The sequence below is a fragment of the Lynx rufus genome, unplaced genomic scaffold (genome assembly GCF_022079265.1).
Source record: "Lynx rufus isolate CCGP_SWC_20201006 ecotype Redwood Valley unplaced genomic scaffold, mLynRuf1.p SCAF_6, whole genome shotgun sequence".
Taxonomy (NCBI): domain Eukaryota; kingdom Metazoa; phylum Chordata; class Mammalia; order Carnivora; family Felidae; genus Lynx; species Lynx rufus.
Window position 1 is genome coordinate 143097145 of NW_025814878.1, and position 17435 is coordinate 143114579.

General features: G+C 53.5%; 5 non-coding genes across 5 annotated transcripts; all 5 read right to left on the reverse strand.

The window, feature by feature from the left end:
• Positions 1–418: 418 nt before the first annotated feature.
• TRNAV-AAC (transfer RNA valine (anticodon AAC)) lies at positions 419–491 on the reverse strand. The gene has a single exon. It is a non-coding gene; the product is annotated as a tRNA-Val (tRNA).
• Positions 492–3977: 3486 nt separating this feature from the next.
• On the reverse strand, positions 3978–4050 carry TRNAM-CAU (transfer RNA methionine (anticodon CAU)). The gene has a single exon. It is a non-coding gene; the product is annotated as a tRNA-Met (tRNA).
• Positions 4051–6943: 2893 nt separating this feature from the next.
• TRNAA-AGC (transfer RNA alanine (anticodon AGC)) lies at positions 6944–7016 on the reverse strand. Its single transcript has one exon. It is a non-coding gene; the product is annotated as a tRNA-Ala (tRNA).
• Positions 7017–7404: 388 nt separating this feature from the next.
• Positions 7405–7477, reverse strand: TRNAV-CAC (transfer RNA valine (anticodon CAC)). Its single transcript has one exon. It is a non-coding gene; the product is annotated as a tRNA-Val (tRNA).
• Positions 7478–12138: 4661 nt separating this feature from the next.
• On the reverse strand, positions 12139–12211 carry TRNAR-ACG (transfer RNA arginine (anticodon ACG)). The gene has a single exon. It is a non-coding gene; the product is annotated as a tRNA-Arg (tRNA).
• Positions 12212–17435: the final 5224 nt, after the last annotated feature.

Sequence of the window (17435 nt, forward strand, 5' to 3'; positions counted from 1 at the left end):
CCCCTCAGTCAGTGCTCACTGTCCTGGGCGGCCCCCAGCACAGAAAATGTCAGAGCCTTTAGTATGAAATCAGGAGCCACTAAGGGGGTGTCTTCTCCGAGATGACCCAGGGCCAGAGAGCGACGGGTACCTTTTCCTCTGCCAGGGGAAGGAGGAGAAAGCAGCCACGGGAAAACTCCGGAGTCCCCAAACTTGCACGTTTCAGATTCTCCGGGACTAGAAGAAGACACATCTCAGGGAAAGGGCTCATCCAGAATACATCGGCTAAAATGGCCCAGCTATCTCAGGATGGTTCTCTGTGTCCTAAAGACAAAAACAAAAACCCAACAAGAAAAGGGAGATGATCACTCGTTCCTCTCAGGTGGGGCTGCCTAGAATAGGAAGCGGTGATTTCTCCGGGAAGGCAAAAGAAACCGACTGTTTCCGCCCGGTTTCGAACCGGGGACCTCTCGCGTGTTAGGCGAGCGTGATAACCACTACACTACGGAAACCCACGCCCTGAGGGCGTTCCGAGATGGGTGTTCGAGTCTTACTACGTAAAGCAAGTCGTGTGGCAGTTACAGATCCACGACCAGGAGAAGAGCCGGAAAAAAAAAAAAATACAAAGTAATACAAAACAGAAAATCCCAAACAGGCAGAGCTATAGGAACTAAGAGGAGAGATCGTATCAGCATGAAGAGATAAAAAATGGACGTTGAGGAGTCCCGAGGAGGCGTCAACAGGGAGAAAGAACAGGCACGTATGTAGGAATTCCTGTTAAGAAATATACCTGTTCAGTTAGGGTGGGGTGTGTGCGTGTGTGCGTGTGTGTGTGTGAAATAGACACGGAGGGAGGCAGTGGTTAGGAAACCTGCATAGGGAGGCTCTATGTTGGGGAGATAGTGTGGAGCTCCAGAACCTTTCAGAAAACTCCAGGCAGATGGTTTACGTAACCAAAGTAACATCGTAGGAACGGTTTTTAATGTGGAATGCCAGGGAGGTTGGCAATGGGGACACCGAAACTGACGAGAACGGAAAGACACTGGGGAGATGTCCAAGGGTTGGGGTTTGTCCTGTTAACTCTCGCGCCTCCGAGTACCATGAGTCTGTATCCTCAGGGCCCAGGGCGCTGCCCGCATAGAATAAACACATCCTCCGTAAACATCATAGAATGGGTGAAGGGATACACGAGTGGGAAGAGAGAGAAGGATTCTGCAGAGGTTGGGGAGGACGGATGTACAGCAGTCGTCGAGACACCGGGTGTAGACATCGGAGGGAGAAGAAGGAATCACGGGCACGGAGAAGGCTTGAGCCCAAGCGGCGGATACGGAAGAGATTTTTAATTAATGTCTCGTGAATGGAAGCCCAGATCCACTCATGTCCACAGTGGACAGATCCACTCATCTGTCATGTGAATAAGAGCATGAATGGGTCCTGGCGGACGGGTCATGAATCTCCCTAAGGAAGATAGTACTTCTACTCTCCTTTCATGGCCTTTCTCTGAGAATCCCCCTAGTTTCCCCATCTTCTTGCCCCTGACAGTCTGGGCCTTTGTGTTCCCCTCCAGACACATGGGGCACAGACACCGCAGACCCACAGGTTCCCTTTTCACCCTGTGTCTCTAGGTGCCCCTCGCCGGCCTTCTTTGCTTCCCGAGGCTAAGCGGGGAGGCCTTCTTCTCACCAGGGCCTCTCTGTCCAGAAAATAGGGCAGGAGGCCCACCTTCTCACTAGCCTAAAGCTGGGAATCTTGAGTCGGAAACGCCCAGCACAGCCCGATGCAGATGACGGTCGCCCTCCCCCCAGCTCTTTCTCAGGATTGTCTTCTTTGTCTACAGCCCGGTGACAGAGAGTGTGGGTCAAAGGCTAAGCCTGAGCTGCCTTGGGCATGAAATCAGAAAAGCACCAGAAATGCATACATTGCCATTTTTTTTTTTTTTTTTACAAAAGGCCCGACGTTTCCTGGGATTGAGTTCAGGAGAGAAACCCTAGGGACCGCAGGAGCCTATTAAGAAAGAAGGAAGAATCGTTGCTGGAGAAAACAGGGGTCTTTCCCGCGACTCTCACTGCAAAGAAGGGCATTCTAACATCTGACCCAATTCTCATGCTCGAAGCCTCTTTTTGACCTGTGGTCCTTCTGGGCACGTGCCCCAGCCCATTGTGTGGATCTCACCGGGTACGTGGGGTTACGTCACTACCCATTGAAGACGACCCGACCGAGGGCAGAGCGTCTCAAATATGACTTCAGCAAAAGCACCGAAACTGCTGTTTCTGTCGGGGAGTGTGGGGGAAAGGGAGACCTACCGTTGGTCGCCATGACAGTGATCTAGCTCCGAAACGCTTTCACTATCTTGAACGGCAGCCAGAAGGCAAATGAAAGGTCCCAGCTGGTGGGGTGCCCCGTTGAAATGACAGGGCTGTCCCAGAAGTTGTGTATCTCCCTGTAAAAGCAGGGCTGCGATTGGCACCCGATTTGGAGATATGGCCACCCAGGAGGAGAACGTGGGGGACCCCTGGGCCTCACATCTGCACCTCCAGCCCCTCCCAGCGTGGCCCCGGTCACTGGGTCGGGCTTGATCCCTCTCCCTAACTCCCAGAGAAAGATAGGATTGGCATAAGGAGACACTAGGATCCCGGGACAAGGATAAGGGAGGGCGAAGGGGAGGAGGAAGAATTTGTAAGAGGACATCGAAACTGGCTTTTACTCAGCATTTAATTTTAGAGAAGTCAAGAAATGGTCAGGAAAGATCAACACCGATGCTCCAGGCGTCAGAATCTCTTTCCATCCTAATTATCTGTCAGGGATGTTCGAGACGTGGAGTCAGAAATCATGGGAAAAGGCTTTTCTCCATCGTGAAAGAAACCACGTGTTTCTTTTCTCCCTTCCTCGCCCGAACTCAGTAGGTTCCGATGCACGTGCCCGGCAAAGCGCGGAATGAAATCGAGAATGTTTCTCTCCACCACGGACATTTGAGTCAGGTCCGCTGCTTCACCATCCCGACGTCCCGGACTCATCCGGAGACCGGGACCCTGCTACCTGCGCACGTTTCGTCCCGCAGCCCGGCTTCCTGCTTTGCCCAGAGAACAATCCATTTCTCAAGCCCTCGCGGGCTCTTCCCTTCCCCGGATGCTACGTTTGCCACGTAGAAGAAAGGCTGTTCTGTCCAAGACGAGAACCCTGGTGGTGAATTCTAACCTCAACCTGCAAATAGCTCTCCTACTCCCCCCCCCCCCCGCCCCAGTCGCCTTCATGGCTAAAAATTACGCTAGTGACAGTGTTAGAAGAACTAAGGCACAAGGATCTCAACAAGCAAGAAGGAAGGAGAGACTGAAAAGTATCTTCAAGGTGCTAACTCTTCTGACTCTTTCCCGGAAAACTGAACGAACCCACGCTCCCGCCCCCCTTTACTGTCGACCGATCCCCCCACAGTAAACGTTGTCACTGGGTCATCCTTCATTTTTCCTATTTCCTTCTTGTCTGTTCCTCTCACACACCCCCCCCCCCCGCACAGGGATGCAGCTCCGGGAGGGAGGGAGTTTTTGCATTGTTACACTCTTTAATTACTGCCCCCAGAACTGCCCATTGATCAGCTAGATGTGCTCTAGAAATATTTATTGAAGGATAAAGAGTCAAAAGGGATTTTACACTTCTCTCACCCCTTAATTGCACTTGGGGGACCTTCAGAGCGGGGAGTTGGAAGAGAAATTTCTCCTGCTTCTTGCATAGGACAGACAAGAAGACCAACAACACAGTATAGCTTGTAGTTTCTGGCACAATCTGAGTTTCTCCAGCGTTCATTTTCCTGAAACCACTGGGAAGCCCAACGAACTACAAAACTGATTTCACTGTCCTCAGCAAGTACTGAGTCAGTCTTGAAAAAAAAAATCCTTATCAGGAGCCACTTGATAATTTTACTTTCTGTTCTTTCTTTCTTTTTTTAAAAAATCAAAGTATTCTTAGGTCTGGCTAACCGTGAAGAAAAAAAAAAAGACCCAGTTTGCCCTCTCTGAGGCTCGAACTCAGGACCTTCAGATTATGAGACTGACGCGCTGCCGGCTGCGCTAAGAGGGCAACCTGCAGGGGCTGCTCACATTTAAAGTAAAATATCAAATATTTTCCAAGCACCGCTGCTTTATTGGTTTCCAGCTTTCAAGAAATACAATCGACGCTACTTGAAAATCACTCCGTATAAGCCAATGCCGCACCCGAAGGAATTTACACCCAAGATCCGTGAAGTCCAGGCTTTTCCGGGAATCTGCCCAAGGCTAGGTCCATCGGGGCTGCAGGACTGGGGACAGTAATGCCTGGCTTTTGCTGCTCCGGGGTTCCAGTGATGTGGTTGGTTGTTCCTGCCCTCGGAGATCTCAGGCGATCTTACGCCTTCCAAGGTCTCCTTTGTTGGAAATACACATACGAGGTGCTTATTTAAGAGGAGTTCACAGCCTGGAGGACTAAATGAATGAATATAAGTGAGTAAATAATCCTCACATTTGTCTACAGCCCGTACTTCTCTGTCTTCCTCTGTTTTACCTCCCCTGACATCTACCTGACTGGAGGCATCCTCCCTGCGAAAAGCACAAACCAAACGTAGTAAAAGCCTTGCCCTTTGCTTTGCTTTGTGACCCACCAGTAATTATAGAGAGATTTGTGGAGCTTATCTCACAGAGTCCAGTAGGATTCGGGCAACACAACTATTTATCAAAATCTGCACTTCCCAGATATAACGGAGGTTCAGATAAATTCAGTATTGCTCCTAATTTCCCAGAGCTGCTCAGTGGCAAAACCCGAATTGAGAAGCAGATTTGTTAGACTGCACCGTGGGAGCTCTTTCTCTGCTCCAACTCAAGACGCCTCTGTTGTCCGAAGTAGCCCGTCTAGCCCTCTGCGTGCCGTCCTTTGGGCTTAGACTTCCAAGTCAGTTTTCACTCATTCTCCTCCTTCAACTCCCACATCCGGGGACTTGATAATTACCGAACTTTGTTCTTGTGCAATTCTTTTGCACCTATCACTTCTCTTCCATTAATTCAGGACTTATTTGCTGGGGAGATGCTCTTGGCTGGGCATGGTACTCAGCTCAGGAGCTCCAGAAGGAACCTGGCGACCCCAGCCCACAAGAGATGGGAAGGAAATTATCCAATTCCCAGTTTCACCACTCCCCCCCGCCCCGGGCGTTTACAGATAGATAACTCTGTAAACTCCTAAAGTATCAATTTTAGTAACATCACTCTTCTGCACACTGACCGTTCTTGGTTTTCTAGTTTTGGTACGATCTTCCTCTTCTCCCAATCTTTGCTTCTTCTTCCTTACCTACGTTGTAACTTTGCTCTATAAGGTCAATCGGTGGATGCTGGTGTTCAGTTCTTCAACGTATTTGCTGATTTGTTACCTACTAGATGTATCAACTGATAGAGACAAGTGTTAACACCTGCGGCCAGAAGTGTGGAGTTTTTGTTTTGATTTTCTTTTCAGGTTTATTAACTTTTGTTTGAGTTTGGGAGATCTGTGGCCAGATGCATGCACCTTTAGAAGTTCCATCTCTTGGGTGAACAGACACCAAATAATTACACCACCTCTCTCTTTATATGTGGAAAGTTTCTTTGCTTTGAAATCTACTTTGTCGGATATAAACATATCCAATTCACTTTTTTTTCCCTTAGTGGCTTAATTTTCCCCATCCTTTTACTCTACCGAAGCCATTATATTTGAGGTGAGTTTCTTATAATCAGCACATGTTTGGGCCATGGTTTATTTTTCATACGTTCTGACCATCTCTAGTATGTAACTGCTGTGTTTAGACCAGTTACGTTTGATGTTATTAAGGATATGTTTGTGTATAGGTCTATGATTTTTACTTTGTTCATTCTGTGTTTCATTCTTTTTCTGTCTTCTTACTTCCTTTTGACTTTTAGAAACACACTATTAATTTGTCTTTTGTGTTTGTGTGTGTGTGTGTGTGTGTTTTTTTACTACCTATTTGTATAGGTATGTAGCCGTTATCTAGGTTATTAATAATAGCAATTCGCACATGTATTACCCTATACATACTTAACATTTTGCAGTCTATTTTAGAATCAATGTCATACCATTCAAGTCGAACCTAGAAACCTTATCACCTTTTAGATCCCTTAACTCTAACCCATTTGTGTCGTGAATATAGTATATTTAGATGAAATGAAAATTCATCAGTGTTATAATTTTTGCTTTCGGTTATCAGGAGCTTACTTTAAAAATTATAAAAAGGACTTTGAAGAGCTCCAGAGAATATCAGTCCATCATACTCGCTTTTCTGCTGAGAAATTATCCCTTCACCTATTTTTTAGGTGGGTCCTGTATCTAATATGGAGCTTGAACTCACGATCCTGAGATCAAGGGCCAGATGCTCTACCGACTGGGCCACTCCAGCACCCCTTCCTTCGCCGCCGATGCTCCAAATTCCCTGTCAATTCTCTTCAGTCCAGTTTTTTTTTTTTTTAAAGCTGTTCTGATACCAGTGGATTTTCTCGGTCCTCTTTCAAGTGAGAAATGTATTTATCTCACCTTCATGTCTGAAGGATATTTTTGTTACAGATAAAATTTCAGCTTAACAATTATTTTCTTTTAGCATTTAGAAAAACATCCTTCCCTGTCTTTCTAGCTTCTATGGTCTCTGATAAGAATTCCACAAACATGCAGATTGTGGTTTCGTTTTCCCCTGGCAGCTTTCACGTGCTTTTCTTTCATCTTCAGCGGTTTGACTGTGATGTGCTCGGGTGTGATTTTCTTTGGATTTATCCCTCTTGGGTCTACTGGACTCTCTGAATCTGATTTACGCGCGTTGCACGTCCCTGAGCCGTGTTGCACTTAGGGTCGGGCTGCAAGGGACAACGGAGAAAAACAGCAACTGACTGTGCCTCGTCCTTCGGGGTCACAGATTTTACAACCTAACAGTCTAGGTGCTAGGGGTTTGTGGGGCCGAGGCCAAAAGTGGAGAATGTGGGCATCGATCCCACCACCTCTCGCATGCTAAGCGAGCGCTCTACCACCTGAGCTAATTCCCCGGACATCTTCTGCGGGTCCCTCCAAGTTTTCTTTAATAAGGAGATGCGTGGTCTCCATTATCCCCCGTCCTTGGGGACCCAGAGTACCGGGCGGGTCAAGTTCATGGACGCGGAACGTGGATTCAGCTGAGCGCGCATCTTCTCGAGACCCGCCAGGCCCGGGGCGCGGCGGTCACCGGTCCCTCCGCGGGGGGCGGAGGGGGACAGAGTCGCCAAAAGATCTGGTGCCGCCAGAGCCTCCCGTCGCGCGCGCTCTCCGGGACAGAAGCGCGCCCTTTCGGGTCGGGAGGGAGTCCCCCGGGACGGGACCCCCACACCCCCGCGCCGAGGCGGCCTCCGGAGGGGGCGGCGGGACGGCCCCGGGTCGCGGAGGCAAAAAGACGCAGGCTGTTCCCGCCCGGTCTCGAACCGGGGACCTCTCGCGTGTGAGGCGAGCGTGATGACCGCTACACCACGGAAACCCCGCGTGGGGGCGCCTCTCCTCTGTTCCGGGATGCGCCTTCGCCCGGGTAAACGTGCGCCGCCTGGCGGTCCCGGTCGGTACTGCAGACGAACAGCCAGACCCCGAATGTGCCCCACGGAAGGGCGGAGAAGCACGACCGCCGCGGAGCGTAGGCACCACACTGCTCCTGGGGGGATGCGGCAGCGGAGGGTACCGGGGGGAGGTGGGGGAGGTGGGGGAGGTGGAGGGAATGGGGGAGGGGAGCGCAGGCGCGACCGTAGGAACGCCCTGGGGGGAGGGCGAGGCCTGTTTAATTACTGGAGTGAACGACGAAGTGCCTCGGGGCGGCCGGGCGGGGACAGCGGGGTCCCCGCAGTCGCACTGCGCCCGAGACGGGGTTGGGGGGACGCGAGCCCGCCCTCTCCCCCCTCCCGCGCCGTCCTCCCCCTGCCGGCGGCGGCGACCTCCACGCCCCGGGGCAACCGCGGGGCTTCTGACCTGCACGGCAAGTTCAAACGGAGGTAATAACGGACTTTGGATTTTTTGTTTCTTCTTTCTCGGCGCAGACGGGACGGGGAGGGGAAGAAGCCCGACAGGCCGCGATCCGCGGGACGGAAGGCGGTCGCAGGCAGGCCGCGAGGGGCGTCCGAGCCCGGGGATGCGCCGACGGCCACTCCCGGTTCTCCGGGCCCGAAGAAGCGGATTTCGGGGGTGGCGGGAAGGGCCCCCTGCTCCCCGCGATTGAGATTTGCGTGAAGGTTTATTTAGCCCGGGAAGGAAAGGGAGAAGGATGACGCCCGATGTCAGATGGAGGCAAGTGTGGATCGGAGGCCTCTGCACCGGGCGGCCCTGAGACCAGAGTGAGGGAAACCAAGGCTGTGACCCAGAGTTGTCAGAGAAAACGCCCGCAGGCACGTCGGGAACAGGCGGTGCGTGGCGGCAGGCGGTTAAAGGTGCCTGGGCCTCACCCCTACCGTCGTGCTCCCACGTTTTAATGACACCCAGGGCGAATTCCTGGGGATCGCCTGCTAGGTCACAAACAGAACCAATGAGAACCTTTTCCAAGGCCACCTCTGTGCCCCAAGACAGCTATCTGTCAGGGGACCCAGTCAGCGGCAGGTTGACCCAGTCACACAGTAAATGCCCAGCAGAAAAATGCTGTAGGGTAATTGCTTCCCCAGCAGGTGTCAGATCTAGTGAGAGTTCCAGCAAGGGCGAGTTCGGGAAGGTCATGACTCCTAGGGGGCTAGCCCGTGGGACGTCCCTGCATCTCATCCCATGCTGACGGCCTTTCCTCTTCTTCACCTTGAACCGAAGCCTTAGACACACCAAGAGCCCAGCATGAGGTTCTGGCAACAAGGGCCAGAGAGGTCCCCACCCCAGCTGTCAGCCTCTCAATTCTTCTGTGTCCAGACTTGACTCTTTTGCATCACGGAGACCATTACTCAAATGTCACAGCCTTAGAGAGCCCTTCCCCGACCTCTCCAGCTACATCAGTGCCCCACCTGTCTCTCTCTTCATCTTTTTTTTTTTTTTTAATTCTGTACCGGAAAGTATGTGAAATTGCTGTTACATTTTCCATACTTCCTCTAGAGTAAAGGCTTCTTGAAAGGTTGACGGTCTAGATCCTGTCTAGGACGATGCTGGTCCCAGCTATCGCCTGTTCAGACATTGGTGACATGGAGGGGACAGTTTCCCTCTGTCTTGTACTCTTTCATAGGGTCAATTCAAGGAGGAACCATTCTTAAATTGAGGCCACATGCTCGCTGGGGGGCCCTCTGGTTTCCTGGAACGGACGAGATAATTGCGCACAGCCGAAAGGAGGCAAGAACACGTCACCCATGGCGTTTTTGAATACTCGTTTCTGCTGGGCAATCACACAGCACCCCTTTTGGAGCTCTTAGTGGCTTAAGGAAGAGGCAGTTGCCACGATTAATTTGTAAGAAACGGAAGTGATCGGCTTTTGCTAGTGGCCGGCCGTGATCATGTAGCGGTTACTACTCAGGTTGTGACTGTGGCGCCCTCAGTGGGAATCTGAGTGTGGCGGTCTGGGATCTACCGCTTTCAATTGCCTCCACCCCCGAAACTGGATCTAAGGCTTTGATCGGAAGCTGGGTTTTCTTCCCTTTGGAAGAAAATCTGTGCTTCTTTCCAGGCACTGCCTGTCAAATCAGGCCAGAAGGGGAAGAAAAATCTGAGCTTTCTCAATTCGTTGTTCTCTTTCTCTGTGCACCTCCACTCAAGGCGGTGCTCACAACTGTTTTGAGGATGAGAAGCCGTTCATCTGCTTTAACCCAAGAGAATCTGCCAAGTCCCTGAAGAATGAAACAGGGTTTGAAGGCAAATTAGGAAGGACTTACTTTTGCTCGAGCGTGCACGGGAAAAAATTCCAGGAGTGAAGGTGTTCGACGGGCCAGCCCTTCTCACGAATGGCTTTGGATGTCAGGATAAAGCATTTGGACAGTCTCTGTAGCTAAGTTTGCTGGTAAATGAATTTAGTCTGGGCTGTATCTGAATTTGCATTTCAGTAACATCCCAACAGGGGGCAGCACTAAGCTGAGCGCGAAGGCTGGGAGGTCCGTCAAGGCCAGGAGGTCGGTCAGGGCATTGTTGTGAGGGTCCAGCCAGAGGTACTCGCCAGTAACTCTGTTGGAGATGGACACCTTTACTCATCCGACAAATCTTCATTTGAGGGCCTACTGCATGCTGTCGGGCGGGGCGGGGCGGGGGTGGGGTTCAGAGTGCGTCCCTAGATGCTAGATGGCACTGACCCCAAGGCCCTTGGGTGTGAAACTCTTTCGAATCTGATCTCATATGGAATTCTATGGAGAGGTCCCAAGGAACCACTGCCCTGTGCGTGGAGAAAAGGCATTCCGTAATGCAGACATCGGAGGAGGAATTGGGTCTCAGTTTTGAGGTCCGAGGCAAGGAATTGGTCCAGCAGGGTGATCGGTGGGACTTTCCTCTCCCCATCAGAAGACCCCAACGTGGGGGTTCAACGTGACTTTATTTTCCCGTGTGCAAGATGTCAATCGACATCGCTGTTTTAAGAACAAAATGAATCCAGTCAACAGAGACGTTAGGAAGACGTGTTACCCCCACGGTCCCCTTCACAAAGAGCAGGTTTGGGACTGCAATCAGAGGCTGAAGCCAATTTCAGGAGAATGAAAATGCTTCCATTTTGGACACAAAGGTGGGGTGCACCCCGGGAACGGGGCAGGAATCCAGCAGCAAAGGGGCCGGAGGTACCTGTTTGCCATTGGTCAACCTGACAGTCTGGGAGAGGAAGAAGTTTTGTTTTCCGCGGGTCTGGGAGGGTCACCTGGGTACCGCGTCACAGCAGGAAGTGGGTCTAGACACAGGCCAGGCTGGGGGGGGGGGACAGGGTGGGTTGAGTTGTAAGTGGGGTCATCGCGGGAGGCAGAGGACAGGGGAACTTTCCCACTGCAGGGTCCCCTACCTGGAGAGGTCTGATTCAGGTTCGTTTTCTTCAAGTCCTTCAAGTCCTATTTTCTTCGAGTCACACGAGCCGCTCACGTCGGTTCCTCGCTGGTGATCTGGGTCATCTGGAGAGCGATGACTTCGTGACGGATTTCCAGCGCAGAGCGAAGCGGACGTACAGAGGGAGGTCTGGGACCGCGGGGTTTGCAAGTAGGAAGCCAATGCGGGTGCAAATCCCTACACACTTGCCCGTGGGAGACACATCGGCGCTGTTAATAGTGGTTGTCACTGGAGCGGCAACCAGTGCTGGTGGCACCTGAGTTTGGACTCCAGGAACGTATCTCCGCTCCCAAAAGTTTAAAGACAAAGTTTGGGCCTCCAGGATGGAAGGAGCCGCTCAGCCCAGGCCCTTCTGTTCTCTTTTCTGTCTCCCGAATTCTCTCCGCTGCCCCCTGCGCTCGTCCAGCGTTGGTCTCAAAGTAGGATAGAAAGTCCGTCCCTTTCCTGGCCGGGATCCTCTCTCTGCCATTCTGTCGGCTGGCCCGCTCGCGTGTGCGTCGGTGACCCCCCCCCCGCCCCCGCAGTGGGGACGAGCCCTGCAGCAGCAGCGGCCACAGGGACCTGTCACTTTGGAGGCCCGGGGCTGGAGGGGCGCGATGCGCAGGGCGCGCACTGCGCCACGTGGGGCGGCTGCTCTGCACCTGCGGGGGCGGGGGGAGCCCCGCTGCGTCTGGGCCCCCATGCCGCCCAGCTGAGCCCAGCCCCGCACCCTGCCACTGGGTAGCCACAAGGTCCAGGTCGTCCCTGTCACCTTGAGAAGGGCTCATCGTCTCCCAGCTGCTTCTCTCTCGGGGTGGAGGGGGGGGGGATGATTCCCGTGCGTTCTGTCCTCGCCCTCCAGCTTCTCTCCTCCGTCCGGGATGAAGTCGCTGTGGATTGTTGCGGTGTGGATTCCGACGGCCCCGCACCGGAGGAAACGGAGCAGGATTGTCAGAGGATTCGGAGCGGTAACAAAGGGGCGAGCGTCCCCAAACCGGAGACGGTTTCATGCAAAATGGGCTGGTGTCGAAGATGTCATTAGTGCATTTGTGCCAGACTCTGGCCTGCTTCGTACGTCTTGCCTCCGTCCTCAGGGGTGTGGGGACGGAACCAGAGTTCTAATGCAACTCCTCATAATAAAACAGCCCCTGCAGGTGGTAAGCCCCACGCCCCCTCTGCCCCCAAAAGGACGGGGGCCGCCGAGCCAGCCAGGAGTCGAACCTGGAATCTTCTGATCCGTAGTCAGACGCGTTATCCATTGCGCCACTGGCCCCGCCGGCGGAGGCGGCCGTTCAAGCATCAGTAATTAGTCTTCCCCAGGTACTCGCATTCCTCCGTCCCCCGGTTTCTGGGTGTCGCTCGCGTGCACTCGGCCCCTTTCCGGATTCGCGGTCTACCTCGAGGACTCATTAGTTCGGTGTCCGGCCGGCTCAGGGCACTGACCTCGTGGCCGAGCCCCTACCAACCCCAAATGATGGAGGTGTTGCGGCCTAGCTGTTGGAGAGCTGCCGGAAGCCGGGGGTCGGGGACCAGCGTGACCGCACGCGGTGAGAAACACCGCCAACCGGGTCAGACTCCTTCTTACCCAGTTTGGGCTTTGTGCCTTCCCGCTGTCATCGGCGCAGAGCGCCCGGGGCTCCCCTAGATGGCGCTGTGTTGCCCACGGGCCATTTGCCCCGGGGGTGTCGCTCACCGAATTGCGTGTCCCTTGAGGGCAGCACCCTCAGGGTCAGCAATAACTGAGCTCCCCAGCGAACGTCTGTGCCTGAAGGATTGAGGGAGAGCAAGGCCTGCGTGCAGGCGTGCGAATCCACGCTCTCCTAACCCGGAGGTTTCGGTGGAAGCCCCGAGGAGTTCTGGGCACAGCGCTGCGGGTCTGGTTTCCTGAGTTCGGCTGTGAGGCTGCCGGGGCTGGGCAGGCCCAGCAGGTCTAAAGCTCGTGACGCACAGTAGGGCCGGGCTGGAGCCAGTGGCCCAGAAGCTTCCTAAGCGAAGAGAGTGTCCAGCCTGATGGGACGGAAGAGAAAGCTGAGCGAACCAAAGGCACGTGGGCCTGGCAGTTTTCGTGGCACCTGTGGGGTTGCTTTGGCGTTTGTCCCGGTGCCGGCGACCAGGAGGGCTTAGAACTGAATGCTGACGCACAGCGTCCGTGACATCGACCTCTAAAGATGCCGCCCCAGTAACAGGAAACCTTCGGCAATAGATCCACAGCCGGCGAAACCACAACATTCAACGGCCCAAGCGGAGTGGATTCTTTGCCACACGCAACAAGCCCAGAGGGCGAGGAAGCCCAGCGCGTGGTTAATTCAGCGGCTCCACGATGTCCTCGGGACCCAGACTTTTAAATTTTTTTTTTCAAATTTTATTTATTTTTGGGACAGAGAGAGACAGAGCATGAACGGGGGAGGGGCAGAGAGAGAGGGAGACACAGCATCGGAAACAGGCTCCAGGCTCCGAGCCGTCAGCCCAGAGCCCGACGCGGGGCTCGAACTCGCGGACCGCGAGATCGTGACCTGGCTGAAGTCGGACGCTCAACCGACTGCGCCACCCAGGCGCCCCGGGACCCAGACTTTTAAAAAATCGTTGCGCCCCGTCCCGTCTCAACAGATGGACCTCACGCTCCAGCCGGTTTCCCTGCAGTTCCTCAAACTCTCACGAGCTTTAAAGTCCAGAAGGAAAACAAAACAAAACAAGACAAAAACCCAGACAGGCCTCTTTCCTCTGTCTCTTGTGGAGGACGACGTCTCCTGTCTGCTCCCGGTAGATTTCCGGCTAGATGTGCATAACTGGCGGGAATTATTCCCCGAGCAGGCCCACTGTGGTTGATTAGGTCAATCCTAATTCTTCTTCTGGAGCCGGGAGTGGGGGTCTATCTCCTCCAAAGCCGAGGAGGTGGAGGGGATTTTGTCATGTGAAGGAAAACATGTTTCTGTCGGAAAGGAGGCGTGGGGGCCGTGGGATTGGCGGCGGGGTACCCACGCGGGAGTCCGCTCTGTCCCTGGGTTTGACAAAAAAGGAAATCAATAGCCTTTAAGGCATTTTTGAGAGCTGAGAGCTCTATTCCTTACGTTCACCTACATCAGATCACGACCCCATTTCCGGATCTAACCCTCAGGGAAGTAACGTGACCTGCAGTTTGTATTCGATGCAGGTACAGTAGCCGGACGTTCATTGCACCTGACAACGTGTTGACCTAGGTATCGGAAGCATGTAATTTGGGCTGTTAATGATGCCGCGTGTCACGGATCTTCACGACCCCAGAGTGAGACGACACCGCAGTGTCTAGGTCTGGAGTGTCCGCGGCCAACGTGTGCCACACAGAGCACGGCGCTGGGACTCAGCCGTCTGCTCCCCCGGGACGGAGCGGGGGCCTTCAACTCTTAACCCTCTCAGTAATTTATGCCACTAAGTTTGCAAAACACACAACCCTCACTGGTTCCCACACGTAGTTTTGCGGCATCTTCAACGGCTGTCGGCATTTTTAATTTATTTCGTCCTCGTGAGCGTCTCCTTTCGGGCATCGCCGCAGTTTAACGTTTTCCGACGTGAGGCGGACCCTCTCTTCTCGTCGCCGTCCAGGAGAAGGCGCTGCTAGGGAAAGGGAGAGCGGGCTGGGACAGAGACCCAGCTTCACACCCGGACCCTGCCTTTTATCAGCTATGCGATGGCCAAATCACGTAATTTTTCAGCCTCCGCATGTCCTATCTGCGGTGTGAGGGCGACCGTCACTTTGCAGGTTTGTTGGGAGATTAAATAACGTGGGGCAGGGAAGGTCCTGGCGGATCTCGGCTGTAAGACGTCGTCTCCATTGACAGCCACGTCCGGTCCCCTCCCCCCGCCGGCCCCCAACTTCATGTCAAAAACCCAAAATAACTCAATAACTCAAAACTCAATAACTGCATAGGTATTTACCAAGCAACGTGTGAAACGTTACGGATTCGCAGATGAAGCTGAATCCCCATTTTCTCAAGGAGCGAACATCCAGCCAGAGAGAGACAAATCGAAACTCATCAGCACAGTAAGACAGGAGACCGGTCATCCCAGAAACAAAGAAGAAAATGTGTTGCTACCAGCACGGAAACGAGGCACCGAGCTCCGGAGGGGAAGCCGGCGGGAGCTCTGCCTGACCGGGTCACAGCCGACTTTGTCTTGAAGGAGAAACACATCTGACCTTGTGAAGAAGGAAGGAAGGGGCCAGGGGGTTCCGGGCGCGCACGCCTGGGCGTTCCAGAAGGTGCCTGGCACAGCTGAGGGAAGTTTCACCAGGTGGAACTGTGGTTTGAGTCGGCTGGAGAACGGGAGGCAAGCAGCAGGAAAAGAGCTAGAAAGGCCGCTGGCAGGGCGCCGGAGGCTGCAGATACACTGACGATGTCTTTTTCCAGATTTGCTGGTTCATTTCTTACACGTTTTAATATTCTTTTTGTTGTTGTTTGCATGTATGACATGCACACGATAAAAAAAAAAAATTAAGGGGCGCCCGGGAGGCTCAGCCGGTTAAACGTCCAATGTCAGACTCTTGGTTTCCGGCTCAGGGGCTCAGGTCGGGGTCTCACGGTTTGCGGGATCGAGCCCCGCATCGGGCTCTGGGCTGAACGTGCGGAGCCTGCTTGGGATTCTCTCTCTCTCCCTCTCTCTGCCCCTCCCCGGCACAAGTGCGTGCGTGCACTCTCTCTCTCAAAATAAATAAATAAACATCAAAAAAATAAAAATAAAAAATTAAGGGCACCTGGGTGGCTCCGTTGGTTAAGTGTCTGACTTCAGCTCAGGTCATGACCCTGCTGTTCATGGGTTCAAGCCCGGCGTCGGGCTCTGTGCTGACAGCTGGGAGCCTGGAGCCTGCTTCGGATTCTAGCTGTCCTCCCCCCACCCCCGCCCAAATCTCTTGTGTAGCCTGGATTCTACTAAAGCTTTCTTTGAGTCTAGGAGCTACTCATGCGTGTTTCCAATGATTTTCATTGTTTAAGGTAGTTTAGATCTGGTTTCGTTCCCGGCACCAGAAAGAGTCCTGAATAATACAATGGTGAAGAGATTCCACTCGTGAAATCTCCAGAGGGCAGAGAAGTTTTTGCCAACACTTGGGCCTCACAGATGGGGAACGAGCTTTGTTACCTTTAGGAGACGACTTCCGGGAGACCGGGAACGGCGTGCGCGGGTGGCTGGGCCTCAGGAATCTTCAGGGTGAGGACAAGGTTTTCATTTCAAATCCCTAAGAGCCAAAGCACACCCATCCCTCCCGGGACCCCACCTGGGTCTTCCCTCTTGTGAAAACTTAAACTCCTGGAATCCTAGCCCGTATCTGAACACGGGTTGGTCACAGGCCAACTCCTTCTGGTCTCACGCGGTAATGAAACACGAGTGTGTGTCGCCGGGAAGCCTTGAGTTACAGGTTGGACGCGATGTGTCTCTTACAGTTAGCCTTCTTGCCGCCACCGAGGTCAGGCCAGCCCAGTTTACCCAGTTTCCTCTACGACTGTTGCCGGGCCTCATCGGCCACTGGTGTTTGCCTGGGTTCCATTTGGATTGGCTTCCGTAAAACACACCGGAGCCAACAAGTGGCGGAAGCTGCAGAAACAGGGAATTCCCGAGGAAAGAACGACGGTTTTGAAGCTGGAACGCTACGCTACTTGATACATGTCAGGAAGTTTAACGATGAACCATTTTTCAAAGCAGGTTTGACCAATGGGAGCGTGGTGCAGGGAGCGGACTACTCTGTCCATCCCGTCTCCCCCCCACCTGCCCCTCGTCCTGCTAGAATCCGTCTTCCAAATCTTCTCTGATCTCCAAGACATGGTTCTCACCGAAGATTCAGGAGAGTGGATTCTGTGGCTTCGGTGAAGGCAAAACTCTGACTTTATAGAGTAGGAGCAGCCGCGGTGGGCGGGCGACATGCCACTGTGCCCAATCCAGGCCCACAACCACTCGCGGCACCCAATCTGGGCCCAGAACCAGCAGCACTTGAGGGGAAGGGCTGAGTCCCACAGGTGATTGCCCTGCATTCAGGATCTACCCCCAGGACTTGCAGAGCCCCGAGAATGTTCACCAGATAAGAAAAACAGTGTGGCCCTGAGCGAAAGGATCAAGGAGAGATAGAGAAAGGTGATGTTCGCTTCCTCGTGTGAGCTCCTTGGTTTCCGGATGTATAGACTGTGCAGCAATAACCCAAGGAACACACGGGTCCCTGCGAGGAAAGAAAGGCAACGACGACCTGTGCGGTCAGCTTAGTTTATGGCCTGAGGGCTCAGTCCCTTAGGGGCTACGTCACCCTACCTCCCCGACCCTGTTTCCTCCGGTTCATTTGCATTGGATTCGCTTTCTCCTCAGTCGTCCCCGACCTGCTTCCGAGGGGCTCCGCCCAGAGGACCACCACCCCGGCCCGGTACCAGGTGCATCAGGGGGTCCTCGCCCTCCTATCCCCTACCTAGGAGGAAGAAGGTGACTGTGAAGAGAAAGCAGTGTTTCTGGTGCCAGGAAGGGGCTGAGGGAAGGCCAGGAGGATA